The sequence below is a fragment of the Octodon degus genome, unplaced genomic scaffold (assembly GCF_000260255.1).
Source record: "Octodon degus isolate 3935 unplaced genomic scaffold, OctDeg1.0 scaffold00278, whole genome shotgun sequence".
Lineage (NCBI taxonomy): Eukaryota > Metazoa > Chordata > Mammalia > Rodentia > Octodontidae > Octodon > Octodon degus.
The window spans coordinates 749,968-768,322 of NW_004524854.1; positions in this window are offsets into that span (position 1 = coordinate 749,968).

Below are 18,355 nucleotides of genomic sequence, written 5' to 3' on the forward strand. Positions count from 1 at the left end.
GTTACTTTCTCTTCTCTTATTTGTCACTCTTCTTTTAATCCTTCCTCTGACTCGTTCTCAAGTCTCCCTGTTTTTTATCATATCTCATGTATTTTCTATTTAAACTTTTTATATTTTGGGTTTCTCATATAACAGCAACCATGTGATATTTAATTCCTTGTGTCTGATATATTTATCCTAGTATAATGGTCTCAAGATCCATCCATTTTCCCGCCAATGAGTCAAACTGATAGAAGATACATTAATGCTTCCTAGGGGTAAGATGATGGCAAGAAATGTAGTGTGAAGGAAATGGTTACAAAAGAGCTATGGGAGACGTCTACATTCATCATCTCATCTGTAGTGAGTGTTGCATATATGTACACACATGCCGCAATGTATACACTTCTACAGCTCAAAGTTTATGCTTCATTATATGTCTCATATCTTATTAAAGCTACTTGTTAAGGTGAGAATTATGGCTGGGGAGATAGCTCAGTAGAATAAGCGCTTGCCTGGCAAGTTCAGGGTCCTGAGTTCAATCCCCAGTGCTGCAAAAAAAAAAAAATAATAATAATAAAATGAGGATAACCCCACTTGTCATGGGCTTTTGTTTAGATGTCCCCCCATAGCCTCCTATGGTAATAAGTGAGGATTTTTCAAAGATGACTGAATCTAGAGTGTGTTATTGTGTCATGGTGCAATGCTAGGATTAAGTGTGCTAGAATTAAGGGTGTGTGATGACTAAATTAGTCCATTGATTGGATTGGCACCACACTTATCCTTGTAGCCTGGATACAATATAAGGGATAGAAAGAGGCTTTTCTTGTCCTTTGCTTAGTCTTTTTATACTTTCTAACTGCCATCAACTGTTCTCCTCTGCATTGCTCCTCTGTCATGCCACTCTTCCTTGGAGCTAAACCTATACAAACTGTGAGCTAAATAAGTCTTTCCTCCTTTAACTTTGAGTGCTGGAGATTTATTCTCAGCAATAGAAAGTAACTAAGACATCATTTATATCCAAGGGTTGTGATGTAGTTTAATTAAGATAATTCATGTGAAAGTGGAACACACATTACCTTACAAAAATCATTTAAAGTATAATGAAAATGAATGAATAAAATATATCCACATTTGATGAAGACTACTGGTGCAGCAGTAAGCATCCTATGAGAAGTGTTCACGTGCTGGAAGGATGTGATTTGCTGAGGAGGAGCACCCTGAGTTGTTTAGAAACTAAACTGCCTGGCAGGACAATAATTTGGTCCAATGTAGTCTGTATGAACTATAAAAGTAAATTTACCTTTCAATTATAATTACTGACAAATATTCTATGCGATCCCCTTTTAATTCCCTCTTTCTGCTCTTAAAAAAGATCTCCCAAGCCCCTCCCTGTTGGGACACATTTGTTTTCCACTGAAACCTGTGTGTCTAATCCTGTGATTCTAAGACACTCACCAATTAAAGATCTTTCTGTTTCAAAGGCAGTCTCTGCTTCTTTGGATCACAATGTAAACAACAGTAAGCAAACAGAAGTTTTAACTTAATTTTAAGTAGTGGAGGTTCTGCACACACATATACACATACACTATGTTGAAAAGCTCTTCCCATATTACATACCAGAAATGATCAACTTGTTCTCATTTCCATTGATGTAAGAGTGGAAAGGATTATTCGCAATCAACCTAATTTCAATAAAAATGAGAGCTAATTTTGTACCCAGTATGGAGCTCTACCCTTAATATAGTTCATAGCTTCTATCCCAGGAAAAAGGTATCATCCCCATTTTACAAAGAAGTGAAAGATCACTAAGATTTTATGGTATGTTTAGAATTACACAGTTAATCTACAGCAGCACCAGGCAATACTATTTCAGCAGGTGGACACATTGCTAATTCTACCTCAGCTTTTACATGTGCACACAGATTACTATAATGAATCCAAACCTGATCATGTGGCTAGTGTCATTTCAGTGTCTATGAAACCAAATAAAACAAGGCATAAAATATAGTCATCAAGTGGCTCAAAGTGAAGTTACAGATATTTGAATACAACCTCTTACTCATGTAATATGAATTGAAATGTTAAGACATTTAGAAATCTTAGAGCTAAATATAGATTTCTGTATATGGTCATTTTATTTTGAAGTCTCATTTTCTCAGTGTTCTTGATCTTAAAATAAAAATGTAAAGAGATACTAAAGAAGACATGGTAATTATATCAAAGTAATTTATCAAGTACTGTAACTTAAACAGTTTAATCCTGAACAAGGAATTTTAGCAACAGTGCCTTAATAATTCCTATAATCATGATAGCTTTAACAGAGATTATTCTAGTCTTCTTGGAGGTCATAATAGATGTAAGACCTCTAGAAAATATATAAATTGATGAAGAGTAGAAGAATATTTTTATAATGGTTGCTAATCTCACTATAGAATCAGGTGTGGAATGTTAGGGTTTGTACTTTGAGAACAAACAAACTTAAATTAAATTCCTAACCTTTCCTTTCCTAATGCACTACAGAAGTGCTTAGCACTCCTGGACTTCATTTTCTTATAGTATACATAAAATGTTTCTAACAACAGCTCTTTAGTGGGTTAAATGAGATCACATATGTTAACAACAATGAATGGTGCATAGAAATGCATTCACATGTGAGGAATGGATGAAAAAAATGTAGTATTTTTGTACAATGGAGTATTACTCAGCTATAAAGAATGATAAACTCGAAGCCTTTATATTGAAGTGGATGCCACTTGAACATATACTCATAAGTGAAATAAACCAAACACACATGTGTAAATATCATACAGTTTCCCTAGTATAAGAGCTCAAAAGAAGAAATACAAATACAAAGGCATAACACAATTAAAAGGAAAGTAAGAACTTGAAGACTAGACAATGAAGAGAGAGCAAGGAGAAGAGCCAGGAAACACGAAAGAGGCAAGCCATACAGTTATGTGTACAAGATGGATAATGCAACGATCCTGACAATCTTCAGAAGATCTTCAAATCTAGCAGTTATATGGAAGGATTCTCACCCTGACTACTATATATATACTGACACCTGTGAACTAAGCAACTGCACTAAAGATGGCAATTTGTAGTAGTAGGTTCATGCTTTGGAGTGCCTGTCATTCTGGTCTTCTGAATACATGCTGCTTATCATGACATGCCAGTTGCTTCCATGCTGTCTCTCAGGTAGATGATTGTTTAAAAAGGAAAGGGGGTGGTGAATGAAGGCAAGAGACAAGAAAAGGAGTGTTGTGGGACTGTCCTGCAACCATGTTGTATATAGTTAGATTTCTGGACTTACGAAATTCTATATAAAATAAAATAAAAAAAGAAATGCATTCAACAGAGTGATGTAATTAATAAAGTATAATTCATGCCCTGTGAGTTTAACATCATTTTATTTCTTGGCCCAGGCATTAATGGCTACTTCAGAGAATTAATTCCAGTATAAGTGTGCACAATAACCTAAGAAAACAAGCTGAAATTGAGTTGAGGGATCACAGTCCCAAGTCTTTCCAATCAATGTTCATTGCTCACCATACTTCACCTTCACACATCAAGCATAACACTGAGTCCACTTTCAAAACCTCACTCAATAACTAGTTTACCATAATAAAGTCATGGTTACAATTTTTATGATTTTTATGTGATCTTCCCTATGTGAAGCACTGCAATACATTATCTTATTGCAGTCTCAAAGTAAACTATGAGACAGATGCTATGACTATCCTTAGGTTACCAATGACAAAACTGTCACCTTACCTTAAGAGAAAGTGCTGCTTGGTGTCTCTGCTGCCATCCTCATCCACAGGAATTTTAGACCAAATAATCTGGCTCAAAATCAGCAATATCCATTGTGTGTGAGTGAAAACATTCCTGTATGCTTTTATTCAGGGTAGTGTCTATGGATTAGACATCAATTAGTTATTCTATGAAGTCTTTATGCCCTCAGTTATTTTGTATATATTGTTTTTTCACATGAAAGGACTGTCACTAACAACCCAGTGATGCCTTTCCTCCCAATACCCATAAAAACAGTCTTTCACTGTGAACATAAAATCATAAATTGTTATGAGTCCTCAAGCTGGAGTTTTGACAGGTAGGTAAGAAAAACAGATCTCTCAGTACATTATACCCACTGTACTGTAAGGTAACCTTTGTTCAAATAAATAAATAATCATTCCATTTTATTTTGACATGCTTTTATTATTGACATGTCAACAAAGTGCCTAGCTGTATATGGTCAGTTGTCTCTCTCCAAAGGGTAAACATATCACAAGTAGCAATATGTAGCTTCACCCTCTCAATGCTGGTGGGAAGCCACTAGCCTTTCTTTTTCTTGGTCACAAAGTTTCTCTCTGAGGCTGGGAATATATAGAAGTCTCTAACCTCACCCCTACATAAACTCCAACCTCATGGTCTCTTGAACTTTGGCTGAAGATTGTATTCCCAGCTTCTGTAATGAAGGAAATTTGTAAATCCACAGGAATAAAAGAAAGGATATTAAAAGAGGTCCTAAGAAGCTGGTATAGAAGACTCAAAACATAACAGATTCCATATATGTATGCTAGAGCAAAGACTCAACATTCCAGGTCATCACCAAGAAAAATGGTAAGGAAGACCAACCTATTATGACCTAGGTTGATTCTAAGGAGGGTGGTATGAACACAGCTGAGGATAAAAGGGGCTGGCCTAGAGGTGGATGCACATGAATAAATCTGGAGAGACAGATAATTCAAAAGTAATTTACTAAAAAAGAGATTGATTATGGTTAAAGAGTGTGGAGGATATATATAAGCATAAAACTGAATATCCAAACAGGAAAGTAGTATAAGATAAAGTCAGTGCCACATGTGCGTATCTATAAAAGCTTAATGTCTATGGTATAAAACATATGTGAGGATTTCTGATGCCTAGGCTTTGAACCTAGATGTAAAACACTTGCAGAAATAAACTCTACTCAATTTTACCCTCCTATGGGAGAGACTTGTGCTATGGAGTTCTATAAAACTTAGTTTTGTGCTCCAGATCACTACAGGACTTCTGATACAAATCAGAAAGACTCTCTGAAAAAAGAAGCCCAAAACTTGTCTTGAAACTATTTGTCTGTGTACCATAGAGGATCCATTTAAAATGAAAAGATCAAGATCCCTGTACAAAATCAACTTAGAGCCTTTAGGATGAAATTTACTAAGAGAGAATCTGTGAAATTTACTAAGAGAGAACCTGAAGGCAGAGGTCTGTGAGAGAATATACTGTCCTTCAAGTATTCATTACCCATTTCATAGGTAAGATGAAACTTCTCTGACCTGCCAACTATGGTCATGCAATTACGTATGACAGGTAGAAAATGGGCAGAAGTGATTCATGCCATGTCAGAAGGAAGACTTGCAAGCCATTGTGATGCTTGTCACTGGGTTTATTTTCCTTCTGCAATGAGATTAGTGATATGCCTGCCAGGGGCAGTTCCATCAGTATAGGTAAGAAGGACGTGTAGCCAACCCAGAGTGAACAGAGGTCTCAGCAAAAATCAATCTTTTCTATTACAAGTCCACTAAGATTTGGGGGCTTTTGGGAATTGTAACATAAGCTAGCTGACAAACGGTTTTCTACTGTGTGACTAGGGATACTCCAGTTTGAAGGAAAGTTTTCCATGATAAGCTAAGGAAGTTAATAATTGAGCTCTTAATTAGTCCTGAATTTCTACTGAAGCAAGACCAACACTTTGGCTGTGAGCCCAAGGAAGCATACACCAAACTTTGATTAAAGATAGCAAGGAAAATAAGACTATGTTGGTTGCTTTTATTTATTTATTAATCAATTGAGTGTCAAAACAAAAATGTTATTTAGAAACTAAAGAGGTTTTGGTTATGCAAAAAGAGATAATATACCCAAGAGAAGAGAAGTTCTCACTTGACTTCTAAAAGTGAGTTTTTTCCACTGTTTCCTCACTTAAAAACCTGGTTCAATGTCTTTATAAAGTTGGATATTTCAGAACAAGTCTTTGAGGCTGGTGAAATACCTCAGTGCTCTAAAGTGCCTGCTTAGGAAAGCTTAGACAAGTACACAGGGATCGCAGTTCGATCCCCAGCACCACATGCCACACCAGCCCCACATCCCCAGGGTAGGCTGAGCCAGCCACAAAAAAAGAACAAGTTTTGTTTATGATGAATATATAAAGTGCTTAAAATTTTAAAATATGAAAGAAGTTAATGTTATTAACTAAGAGTTCTAAGGAGAGGTTCCATAATATTAAATCCAAAAATCTGCATGGTCCAGAAACATTTCAATATACTGTCTCCACAAATAAATTCTCAGGAAATTAAGCCTTTTTCTCATATGTACTCTCCCTTTCCTGCTACTTGGAAGTTTAATCTTTCCTAGACTTTTTCCATGATGCACAGCCATAACAGAAACAATTCATTTCAGAAAAGATTTGTTTAAATGCTTTAATATGATAGACACTATAGGGAGGAACAATGTGACTACTGATTCACCTACTCTTCTGAAGCTCATGTCCCACTGAAGGTGATAGCTATTCAGCCAATCAATTCTTAGACAGGCTGAAATTAAAGAACTCAGAGCAAGCAAAGAGCCATGGGTAATCTGCAGAAGAAAAGGCCATGATTAGCTCAGGGATCAGCTTAGTGGTCAATATGGTGTAGGGTATCATGGCCGCCAGAAAGCCCCAAGCTACAGTAGGGGATGCACAAAAACATCAGTTCCTCTCCATGAATCACAGTGCATTTCTCCAGAGGTCTGGAATGGAATTCTATGTTAGCCTCTTCTAACTGTGGTTGTGCAGATTAAAGCTCCAACACATCCACACTCACTGTCCTCCTGTGACATTTCTACAGTAGGCAGGGAGGAGAGACTAGAGCTGTCTTAAAATCCAAATAGTGAAAGCAAAAAGTCCAACTACCAAAGCATTACCAGAGATTGTCTATATTTGGGGAAATAGGAGCTAAAGCAAGGAAGGTGTGATAGCTAACTGCTTTGTCCACTTCAGTAAAAAAGATCCAGCTGACTGGTGTAGCATAGTTCTGGGTGTAGTTGAATGCCTAAAGACAGATGACTCACCCCTGGTGTGAGTGGCACCAACCAAAAGGCTTGTAGCTGAGTGGAATAAAAGGAGGAAAGAAGGCTCCTTTCTGTTTCTTCAAAGAAGCGCGCATATTCACCTTCATCCTTTTGTCTCTCTTCAGATTCCATTTTTCTATTTCAGATTCTCAGACTAAGGAGACAATATGATGCTTGCACATACAGAACTGTTTTATTTCACTTGAGAGTATGTTCTCTAGATGTGTCCATTTACCAACAAAAGACTCAAATTTATCCTGTCTTATACCTCAATAATACTCCACTGTGTAAAAATACCACATTTTGGATGCCGTCTCCTGGCTTCCAGTGCAGACTCTTCAGCCTTCCAGAGCAGGCCTTTGGCTTGATATGGACTTGCATGGGAGCCTACAGTGAGCTCCAGGCCTTCAACCTTGGTCTGTATCTGTCAGCTCTTCAGCACACAGACAAGCCCTTTCTACTCTTCCTCCTCTGACTGTACAGGTAGCCACTATAAGCTTACCTTGTAAATTAACATTAAATCTATCTCTCTAGCGAGCATTGACTGATGCAGAAGGCAAGACCTGGAATATTTCCTTTACTTCCAGTACTCAGCTGCTAGAGCTTTTGAGAACATTCCCCTATGTGTAGGGTAAGTTGTGTGAAGGGAGCACTTGACAGCAGTCTGGCAGCAGAACAGAATGTCCTTGTCTGGCACAGGTCCACAGCTTAGATTATAAATCAGAGAAGTGGACAAAGACTGGGATCAGAAAAATTAGCACATGAAGCATGTTACTGGCTCCCACTGAAAGGTTAGTAAATTCCGATGAAGCAATGCATTCTGTCCAGAAAAGTCCCCTTAGAACTATACCTGTGTAGCCCCAGAAATAGACCTGAGAAGATTAGATTTCTAAGAATAGCTGGCCAATAGAGATTACAGGAATGCATAAGTGATCTCATACAACAAAGGGTTAAGATTTATAGGAAAAATAAAAAGGCATACTGATTTCCCTGAAGTGACTTTGGCTTGCCAGTAGATGTTCCTGCCTTCACAGATTTTGAGATCTCTAAAAAAGTTCACTTAATGGAGAAGCAAATGCTGCTGTCCTGTATCTAGTTTTAGAAAAAAATGACATGCTCTGAGTCTCACCATTGGTCTCATCATTTATCAAGCCCCATAGCAGTTCTACCCAGGTTTCCCTAGCAGTCTACTTGGTGGGTTCCAGGACTGAGCTGAACGCTCTTCTAAAGCTACACAGACTCTAGTCTCATTTCATTAGTACTAAGAGTCCAAAGGAATGCACTTAAGTGCCCAGAAAAGGTTGATGATATAGCCAGTAACATTTATTTTAAGTTTACTCCCACAGTTTAGAGGATTTTATTTATTCTGAAACTGAAGTGGCTCATTTTAAATTAAATTGTTGCATGCAATTAATTAATTACCACTAGGAAATTCTTCCTTAATCTCCAGAATTAGCAAGCCTCCTTTAGGGGAATGTTTCTTAAGCACAGAGTAAAATGGATTCCCTGACTTCCAAGTCACTGGGATTGCTTTGGAATTTAGTCCAGCTGAAGCAAGACCTCCTAATTATTATGGCTTTAAACAATGCTGTTTTCTTTAGGATTCCCACTCTAATCCTGCGAAAGGAGCTATATAAATCACCAAGTGAACTATACTCAGCCTTTTTCCTCCCCCTCTCTCACTCCCACATCATCACCAGATCAAAGGATCAAATCTAACTCCAAGAATAACTGATATTTGCTTCACTAGAAAATTAGTTGTCAAAAAATTTCACTGAAAGCATAGATATTCACTAGATATTAACAGAGATTTCCCCCTCCCAAAAAAAAAGCTAACGCTGTTTTGACAGAATTCAAAAGGTTACGTAACTGTTGGGTAATATGCAGTGCTGTAACCTGATATATCTAATGCAATTTATACTTAATTAGCATAGAATGTTATTTAAATATTGCAAATCTGAGTATGTCAGTCTGACTTTGAATTATAATTTTAGGTCTCTGAAAAAATAAGATTGGAAACTGACTTTGCAGTAAGGGACCAGATATCAAAATGAATTAAGACAAGATTCTCTACATTCTCAAAGGTTTTTTTTTTTAACCCAGAAATGCCGCAATTAGCAAACCCTCAGAGAACAGAGCTCCTTTATGACAAGCTCAGCTGTGGGAAAGCAACCAACAAAACACTACTTCTGAGAAAGGGGAAGCGATGTCAGGGAGTGTCATCTGCTGACGTTTGTTCCCACTCTCGCTCCCCTCCCACTCACAGAACTAGAAATCTTCCTGTCTTCTAACCTCTGAACTCCAAAAGCATGGCAAGAGCCAGCGGGGCAGGGGCTGTGCAGTCCTGTGTTCGTGGCAGATCCACACTCATGTGTGGCCTGAGGATTAGACTTTCTCTGGAAGAGATGTTTGCTAATAACAGAGCTCCATAAATCAATGATGCCAGAAAGGTTAGTAGAGGATTAGGGAACTAAGACTGACACCTAAGTAATAGTGTTAGAAGCTAGGGAAGTATCGCTGGCAGGAGAAAAGAGTTGCAGGCAACAAAACAGATATCTCCAGATAAGGAAATGGGTGAAGGGTACAAAAGGATAAATTCTCAAGGTAGCAATGCCAGAACGTTGTGCTGTATTTAGCCATCCATCCATCCATTCATCTGTCCATCCATCATCTATGAAGCAGTTTTTGTAACCAACTAAAGTTTTATGATGTGATTTCAAGTAGTGACCAGCAGGTGGGGAAATGTTTTAAGCAATTAAAGGGCCCCAGCCTCACAGATTTCCTAATTATTTAGAACGTCCTTTTAACAGGAGCCTTGTACTGTGTTCTTCTACTCAGGTAGAAAAAGATGAAAGAGGACTGGGGAGATAACTCATCAGCAGAAGTGCCTGCCTGGCAAGCACAAGGTCCTGAGTTCAGTCCATGATACCAAAAAGACTGAAAGAACAATGAACGGATAGAGATTTTTAAGTATTAATATCACAGAATGGAAGATGAAACATTTTATTTTTTTACAAAATACTCCTACAATGTTCATTATTAGAAGGCATGCATCTAAGTTTCCCCATCACACCAATTGTCATGGAGGAAATGAAAGCTATTTCATATTCTCCCTCAGTCCTTACTCCTATTGTTGTTGTATTTCAAACAAATCATACTTGGGTCAGTTGCAAATTTTGTAGCTGAAACCTTACTGAGTGGATGCAATCATACCAAGAGACCTAATTCGGGGAAGTGTACTACAGAAATAACTACCAATTACCTCTTATGTGCCAGAAGATTTGCCTATTTCATCTGCATGACAGTCTTCAAGTTAAGTATTATTTTAGCTTTACAGATGAGGAAACAAAGGTAAAAGCAAGATAATTTACTTGTCCAGTCACATTGGGTAGTATAGTACAAAGCTGATTTCAGAATCAAGCTTCTCTTAGGAATGATATAGAGCTACTTTCTCTTAGTTCAATGAGAAGAAAGGTTTCTACTAATATTGTTTAGACAAGATATCATGTCTACATCTCATCCTGTCATCCTCTGAAAAATTAAAGTGAAGAAAATATGCAATGTATTAATTATTGGAACTGTCCTACTAACCTGTGTCGGAACTGTTTCATTGCTATTTTTATTTTTTTTCTCATTAACATGAATACATCTTTTTTTTTAATCAGCCTTCTCTCCATTGCACTATACTCCCAGAATCCTTCATACTCCTTCCAGATTCATTATAGCAGAACTTCTCCAAATCATCTCAATGGAGCTATTGACAGATGTGCAGGAAAAGCTTTCAATGTCAGACATATTGAAGAAACCGATTTAAGGAAAGTTTCAATAAACAAGTTTCTTTATTGAAATCTGTGTTAATGCTCTCCGTACACACAAAAAGAGTGGGTCATATTTTTGTTGTGGCATTTGTTGAAGAGGATCTCCAGAGACAAAGCAGGAAAAATGCCTTGGGAAAACTATCCCAAGCAGTATTAAAATCTTGCTTGAAAACAAGCACTGTCCCAATGAGCAGGAAGCCCAAAGGTACAGTGCTTTTACATCTTGGCTCTGGTCCCACAGAGATGCAGGCTACCCACATCACACTGGGGGGGCAGGGGCACACAAAGTTTACATCCACCAAAGCCTCCTAGCAAGGGAGTCAAAGCTGTGCTGCCTCCTGGACAACCTATGACCTTCTAGCCAGTGGGGCAGCTGAGCGTGATGAGGAACAGCACTGTCTCTCTGATTCCCAGGGTCTGTCATTTCCCCAGGGCCTGAGGAGCCTGGGGATTGGAGGGCAAGAAGCCCAGGCATGGTCTAAAGGAATGATACTGAATGGGCTCTGTGTGCTGGAACAGAGAGGAGGGGTAGCTTTCCTCACAAGTCCCTGGCTGCAAGCCAAACCTGAAGTAAGTTCTGTATATGGTGAATCATCGTCAGCACCGGCCTTGCCAGATACTGGGCAATGCGTACAAAAGAGCTTGCATTTGGAGGCATCCATTTCCTCAAGAAAGCTCTGGTCTCTTCTCTCTGCTCCTGCCTCCCCTGTCTTGGCTCCTCCACCCACACTCTATGCAGGTGCTCAAGGTACCTCACTGTATCTCTATTCTACAGTAATTGCTGAAATGGATGCTTTCAGAGGTTAATTAGCTTCCCAAGGCCTCACAGGTCCTTGTTCTTAGAATAGAGCCTTGGCACAGATCTGGCTTATGCAAATTTTGATCCCTTTAACTACCACTGCTTTAACCTTCAATTGCCAATCTGGCTCCCACCTGAGTGGCTTTCTGTCCTTGTCTGGGGACATCAGCCACAAACAAACACTGCTGCTCGAAATCACCCAGCTATTTCTTAGACATGCAGCCCCCATTATGTCTATGTACTATGTCCCACTTAGACTGAAAAAGTTTTAAGCTAGAGAATCCAGATTATTGAGCTTTATATCCCAGAACACAGCCAAAGGGCCCCGTGTAATCAATATATGTTGAATGGCTAATTTAAAATTTCCCAAGACCTCTGTTCTGAGCTCCCCTGTCAAAATCTAAATTGGAATCCAAGGTGTTTTGGTTAATTAAAAATCTGAATTTCTAATATTTTTAATTCCTAAGACTGGAGCAATAAAACAAAATTTATATAGAAATCAACAGAAAAGATGCAGGATGGAGATTAAAATATCTCAAAGAAGGTGCAATATGGAATCATCTTTCTAGGTCTAACATAAGTATGATACATTTTCCAGACAATAACCTGTATTCCACTGGTAGAAGGGCTTCCCACATGGGCTAGATGAAATCTGGTTTCCAAGAGATTATTTTCCCCCTTAAAAGGTGACTTTGTTTTCCTTAAAATGTGATTCTTCTAGTTATTTACCATTAAATTTGAATTCAGGAATATGTTAAGTATGAATTTATCTTATGTATTATATAAGGTTTTAATCAGTGTTCCTTTTAGTTTTACTACTAAAACTATGCAATAACATCAAATATTTACCATAATAACACGACAAAGGGAAAATTCAACCAGACATAACTATTCTACATTGAAATGTAACTTCTAGAGCTATAGATAGCTCAGCAGATTAAAGTGATTGCTTATGCACACATCAGGGCCTGGGGTTCAATCCTTGGCATGTAGTGCCAGCCATGCACCCAGTGTTCACTGAGATGGTGAATGAGACTGGGCCTGGTGGTGCGCCCCTATAATCCCAGCACTTGGGAGGCTGAAAAGAGGAGGATCACTATGAGTCCAATCTGCATAATGAGACACTGTAGACCCTGCAGACACTGTACTACAAACAATAAATCACTGCATACATACATACATGCATACATACATATATACATACATACATAAAATGTACCTTATTGATCTAGGCTAACTGGTTCGGAATTGCTTTTTTTTAAAATAATTTCATTGAGAAACAAACATCAGTGAGTCAAAAATTAGAGAAAAAGGAGGGACACAAGGAAAGCTAACATTTTGGCGTTAGCCTTCCAAGGTCAATTAAGACTCAGGACATATGACAACTTGTACTGTAACGTCATGTAACTCAGTAGTGTCCCAAATTTTCTGATTAAGGAGATTATGGGGCCAAAGAGGAAAGTGATTGATGATGTGGAGTGTGCCTAAGGAGAGTCACATGGAGAGAAAACATTCTCTCAGGCTTTCACAGAGAGCACATTGGCCAAGCAATGGCTGTGACTCATCCACATGGCTGACACTGACAAAGGTTCTACAATCAGAGGTACAAGGTGTCAGGATAAATCCTGAAGGGAATTGACAGAATTTATCAGATCCAAAAGCTACAATTCTTATTACATAGGTCTTGCTTTATCTTGGTCTTAACCATCCAGCAGAAAAGTATAAAAACAAAGTACAAGAAATAAAGCCATGTTGTTATGTTGAGCTGTAGGGGACTCAGGTCAACAACTTCTGACATAGTCAGTCAAGCAGAAGAACCAGTAGTATGGTGAATGCTGGACTGTTTTGGAATATTTTGCTCAGTCCACACCCCTATAATATTTAAATGATGGAACTAAACAAAAAAAAAGGGGATATACATAAATGATCATTTTGTAACTGTGTATTCAAAATGGTTAGGATAGATATATAGCTACATTCTCTTAATTCAAAGGAATGGAGAGATTTGTTCTAATAGTGCTTGTAAATAGGATATCATGTCTGCATCTTGTACAACAAATAACCACTAGGAAGGCAGTGTGCAATGTGTTGATTATTAGAACTGTCCTACCAATTCGATTTGAAACTGTCTCATTGCTATTTATTTCTCAATAAAATTATGGAAAAAATAAAAAATAAAGGGGAAGGGGAACCAAAGATGGAGGGATGGGGGAAGAAAAGAAACTGAAAGGGGATTTTTAGAAAGACAATCAAAGAAAAACATAAAATAGATACTTTTAAAATGGGAAGGGGAATAAGAGTTGGAGGGAGGAGGAAGGGATGGGAAAGTAAGAAGACCAAAAAAAAGCATGGGGGAAATTAAAATGTATTATATACATGTACACACTCACCAGGATAAATGTAGTCATCATGTACTGCAAGCGTGCACTAATAAAAAATAAAATTAGAAAATCAAGAGACAAAAAAACCAAATATCAATGAGACAGTTTCAATACAGATTAGTAAGAGAGTTTCAATAATTAATATATTGCATATCATTATCTTCTTAGTACAAGAAGCTGACATGATATTCTGTGCAAACACTATTAGTACAAATCTTTCTTCTCATTAAATGAAGAGAAAGTAGCTGTATATCTATCCTAACTATTATGTATATACAGATACAAAATGGTCATTTATTTGTATCCCATTTTTTGTTTAGCATTGTCACAGAAGGGCATTCCCTTGTCATTTAAATATCATAGGTGCATGAATTCAGCAAAATAATCCAATATAGTCCACAAGTCCAAAATGGTAGTGGGTCATCAGCACGACGGGCAATATCAGAAATTATTGGCCTAAGCCCTTTACAGCCAATCATACCAACATGGCTTCATCCCTTATACCTCAATTTTTTTAACTTTCTGCTGGATGGTTAAGGCCAAGATAAAGCAAGACCTATGTAACAAGAAATGTAACTTTTGTATCTGATAAGGTCAGTCAAGTCCCCTCAGGATTTATTCTGAAACCCTGTACCACACTTTGTAGCTCCATTGTCAATTTCAGCCATGTGGATGAGTCACAGCAATTACTTGGCCAATTTAGAAATCTAACCATATACAGCATTGTAGCATGACAGTTCTGTGACATTTTATTTCTTGTCTCCTTGTTTCATTTATTACCCATTTTTTAAACAAACATTTACTTGAGAGACAGTATGGCAATAATTGGTATGTCATGACAAGCAGTAAATAATTAGAAGACTAGAATGACAGGCATTCCAAACATGACCCTACTATTACACATGGCTATCTTCAGAGCAGTTGCTTATTCAAAAGTATCAGCATATATAGTTAGTCAGGGTGAATATCCTACCAATTAATTGCTAGTTTCAAAAACCTGTTGATGTTTCTAAAGATTATTCACATACCCATCTTGTGCGCATAAATGTATGGATTTGCCCCTGTCATGTATCCTAGCTCATCTCCTTTCCCTCTCTTAATTATTTAGTCCTCAAGTTCTTCCTTTCCTTTCAGTTGTATTATACATTTCTACTTGTATTTCTTCTTTTGCATTCTTTTACTAGGGAAACTATATGATATTTACACATGTGTGTCTGGTTTATTTCACTTATGAGTATATCTTCAAGTGGCATCCACTTCATATAAAGGCTTCGAGTTTATCATTCTTTATAGCTGAGTAATACTCCATTGTATAAAAATACCACATGTTTTTCATCCATTTCTCAGGTGATGGGCATCTTGGTTGTTTCCAAGATTTGGTTATCACAAACTGTGCTGCTATAAACATAGGCACACATATATCATTATGATTTGATGTTTTCAGATCCTCTGGGAAAATTCACAGTAGAGGAATAGCTGGTTTAAATGGGATTTCCAGTCCAAATTTTCTAAGGAGTCTCCATATTGATTTCCATAACAGTTGCACCAATCTACATTCCCACCAGCAGTAGAGAAGAGTTCCTTTTTCCACACAGCCTCCCCAACATTTGTTGTTGGTTGATTTCTTTATGATAGTCATTCTTGGGCTGAGGAGATGGCTCAGTGGAATAAGCACTTCCCTGGCAAGCGCAAGGGCCTGCGTTCATTTCCCAGTACCGCAAAAAAAAAGTAAGTTATGATAGCCATTCTTTCGGAATGAGATGGTATATTAGTGTTGCATTAATTTTCATTTCACCCATTGCTAGTGATGTGGAGCATATTTTCTTAATTTATTCTCTTCTTTCATTTCCTCGTCTGAGAAGTGTGTGTTCATCTCAGATGCCCATTTCTGGACTGGGTCTTTAAATTTGGGAACCCTAATGGTTTTCTGATTTTTACAAATTCTAGAGAGCAGACTTTTGTCTGAGTGTTTATTAGTTAATAATTTTTTCCAAATTTGTGGGTTGTCTTTTCACTTTGTTGGTAATTTCTTCTAACGTGAAAATACTTCTCATAAGAAGAGGTTCCCGTTGTGAATTCTTTCAAGTATTACATGTGCGATTTGATTTTTCTTCATGAACTATTTGCCTACACCTATGTCTTCAAGGGTTCCTCCTACTTCCTCTTCCAGGAGATTTACTTTTTTTGAAATATTTAGATCTTACTCCATTTTGACTTTAGCTTAGTGCATGGTGATAGACCTCAGTCAAGTTTTAGTTTTCGGCATGTAGAGAGCCAGATTTTCCAGCACCATTTACTAAAGAGGCTATCTTTCTTCCAGTAAAGATTTTTGGCCCCTTTGTCTAAGATCAGGTGGCTTAGAGTGTTCTTAGAGGCTTCTGCATCTTCTAATCTATTCCACTGATCCTCTGGTCTATTTTCTTGCCAGTGTCATGTTGATTTTATCACAGTAGCTTTGTAGTATAATTTCAATTCAAGAATTGTAATTCCTTATGCCTTATCTTCATTTGCCAGGATTGCCTTTGCTATTCTAGGTCTTTTCTGGTTCCAAATAAATTTTAAGAATGATTTCTCTAGGTCTGTGAGGTATGTTGGTGGTATTTTGATAGGGATTGCATTAAATGTGTACAGAAATTAGTGGAATATAACAATGTTCATAATATTGGTTCTTCCTATTCAGGAGCAGGGAATATCTTTCCATTTTTTGAAATCCTCTATGACCTCTTTTATAAAAGTACTTCAATTTTCCTTGAAAAGATCTTTGACATCTTTAGTTAGATTAATTCCAAGATATTTCATTTTCTGTGGTGCTATTGTAAACTGTATTGTTTCTATAATTTCCCTCTCAGTGTGTTTGTTATCTGTGTATAGGAATGCTATTGACTTTTGGGTACTGCCTTTCTATCCTGTTATTCTACTGAAATTCTGTATTAATTTTAGTAGCTTCTTGGTGGAGTTTTTTGGGTCTTCTAAGTAAAGTATCATATCATCTGCAAATAATGATAATTTAACTTCTTCTTTACCTATGCTTATTCTTATTCCTTTTATTTCTTTCTCTTGTCTAATGGCTGTAGGTAATGATTCCAGAACTATATTGAATATGAGTGGTGATAGAGGACATCCTTGTCTTGTACCAGATCTGAGAGTAAATAATTTCAATTTTTCTCCATTTAGAATTATATAAGCCCTTGGGTTTTCATAGATGGCTTTTATCTGATTGAAGTAGAAGCCATATATTCCAATTTTCTGTAGGACTTTGAACATGAATGAGTGTTGGACTTTGTCAAAAGCCTTTTCTGCATCAATTGACATGATAGTGTAATTTTTAGATTTCGCTCTATTGATATAATTTACTACATTTATAGATTTTTGTACATTGAACCATTCTTATGTCCCTGGGATAAATCCTACCTTTCTTGGTGTATAATCTTCTTGATGATTTGCTGCATTCTTTTTGCTAGGATTTTATTGAGGACTTTGGCATCTATGTTCATGAGCGAGATTGGCCTGTAGTTCTCTTTTTAGTTGCAACTTTCCCTGATTTTGATATCAGTATAATACTTGCACTCATGAATGATTTTGGGTGGATTGCTTCCTTTCAATATAGTTGAAGATTTTGAGGAGTATAGTGATGACATCTTCCATAAATTTCTTTTACAATTCAGCTGCAAATCCATCCAGACCTGTATTTTCATTGTCGGTAGGTTTTTTATTACATCTCATATTTCATTGGCTGATATTGGGTTACTAAGTGTTGTCATATATTCTTGATTCAGTTTCGGCAATTTATACCTTTCTAGGAATCTGTCCATTTTGTCTGTGTCCTCCATTGTGTGAGAGTAAAGCTTCTCAAAGTAGCTATTGACAATATTCTGTATTTCCACTGGGTCTGAGGTATTACACCCTTTTTTTTCCTTATTGTTTGTATTTGAATTTTTTCTTTCCTCTCTTTGACGAGGGTAGTTAGGGGCTTATCTATTTTATTCAATCTTTGAAGAACCTGCTTTTTGATTCGTTTATTCTTCGAATTTTTTTCTTCATCTAATGGAATTAATTTCTGCTATAATCTTTATGATTTATTCCCATTTTGGGGCTCTGGGTTTTGTTTGCTCTTCCTTCTATAGATGTTGGAGTTGCAACATCAGGGTGTTTATTCATTCCCATTCTGTTTGCCTAATGCGTGTGTTCACAGGTATAAATTTCCTTCTGAGAAATGCATTAATTGCATCCCACTAATTCTGATAATTTGTATTTGAATTTTCATTGAATTGTAGATATTGTTA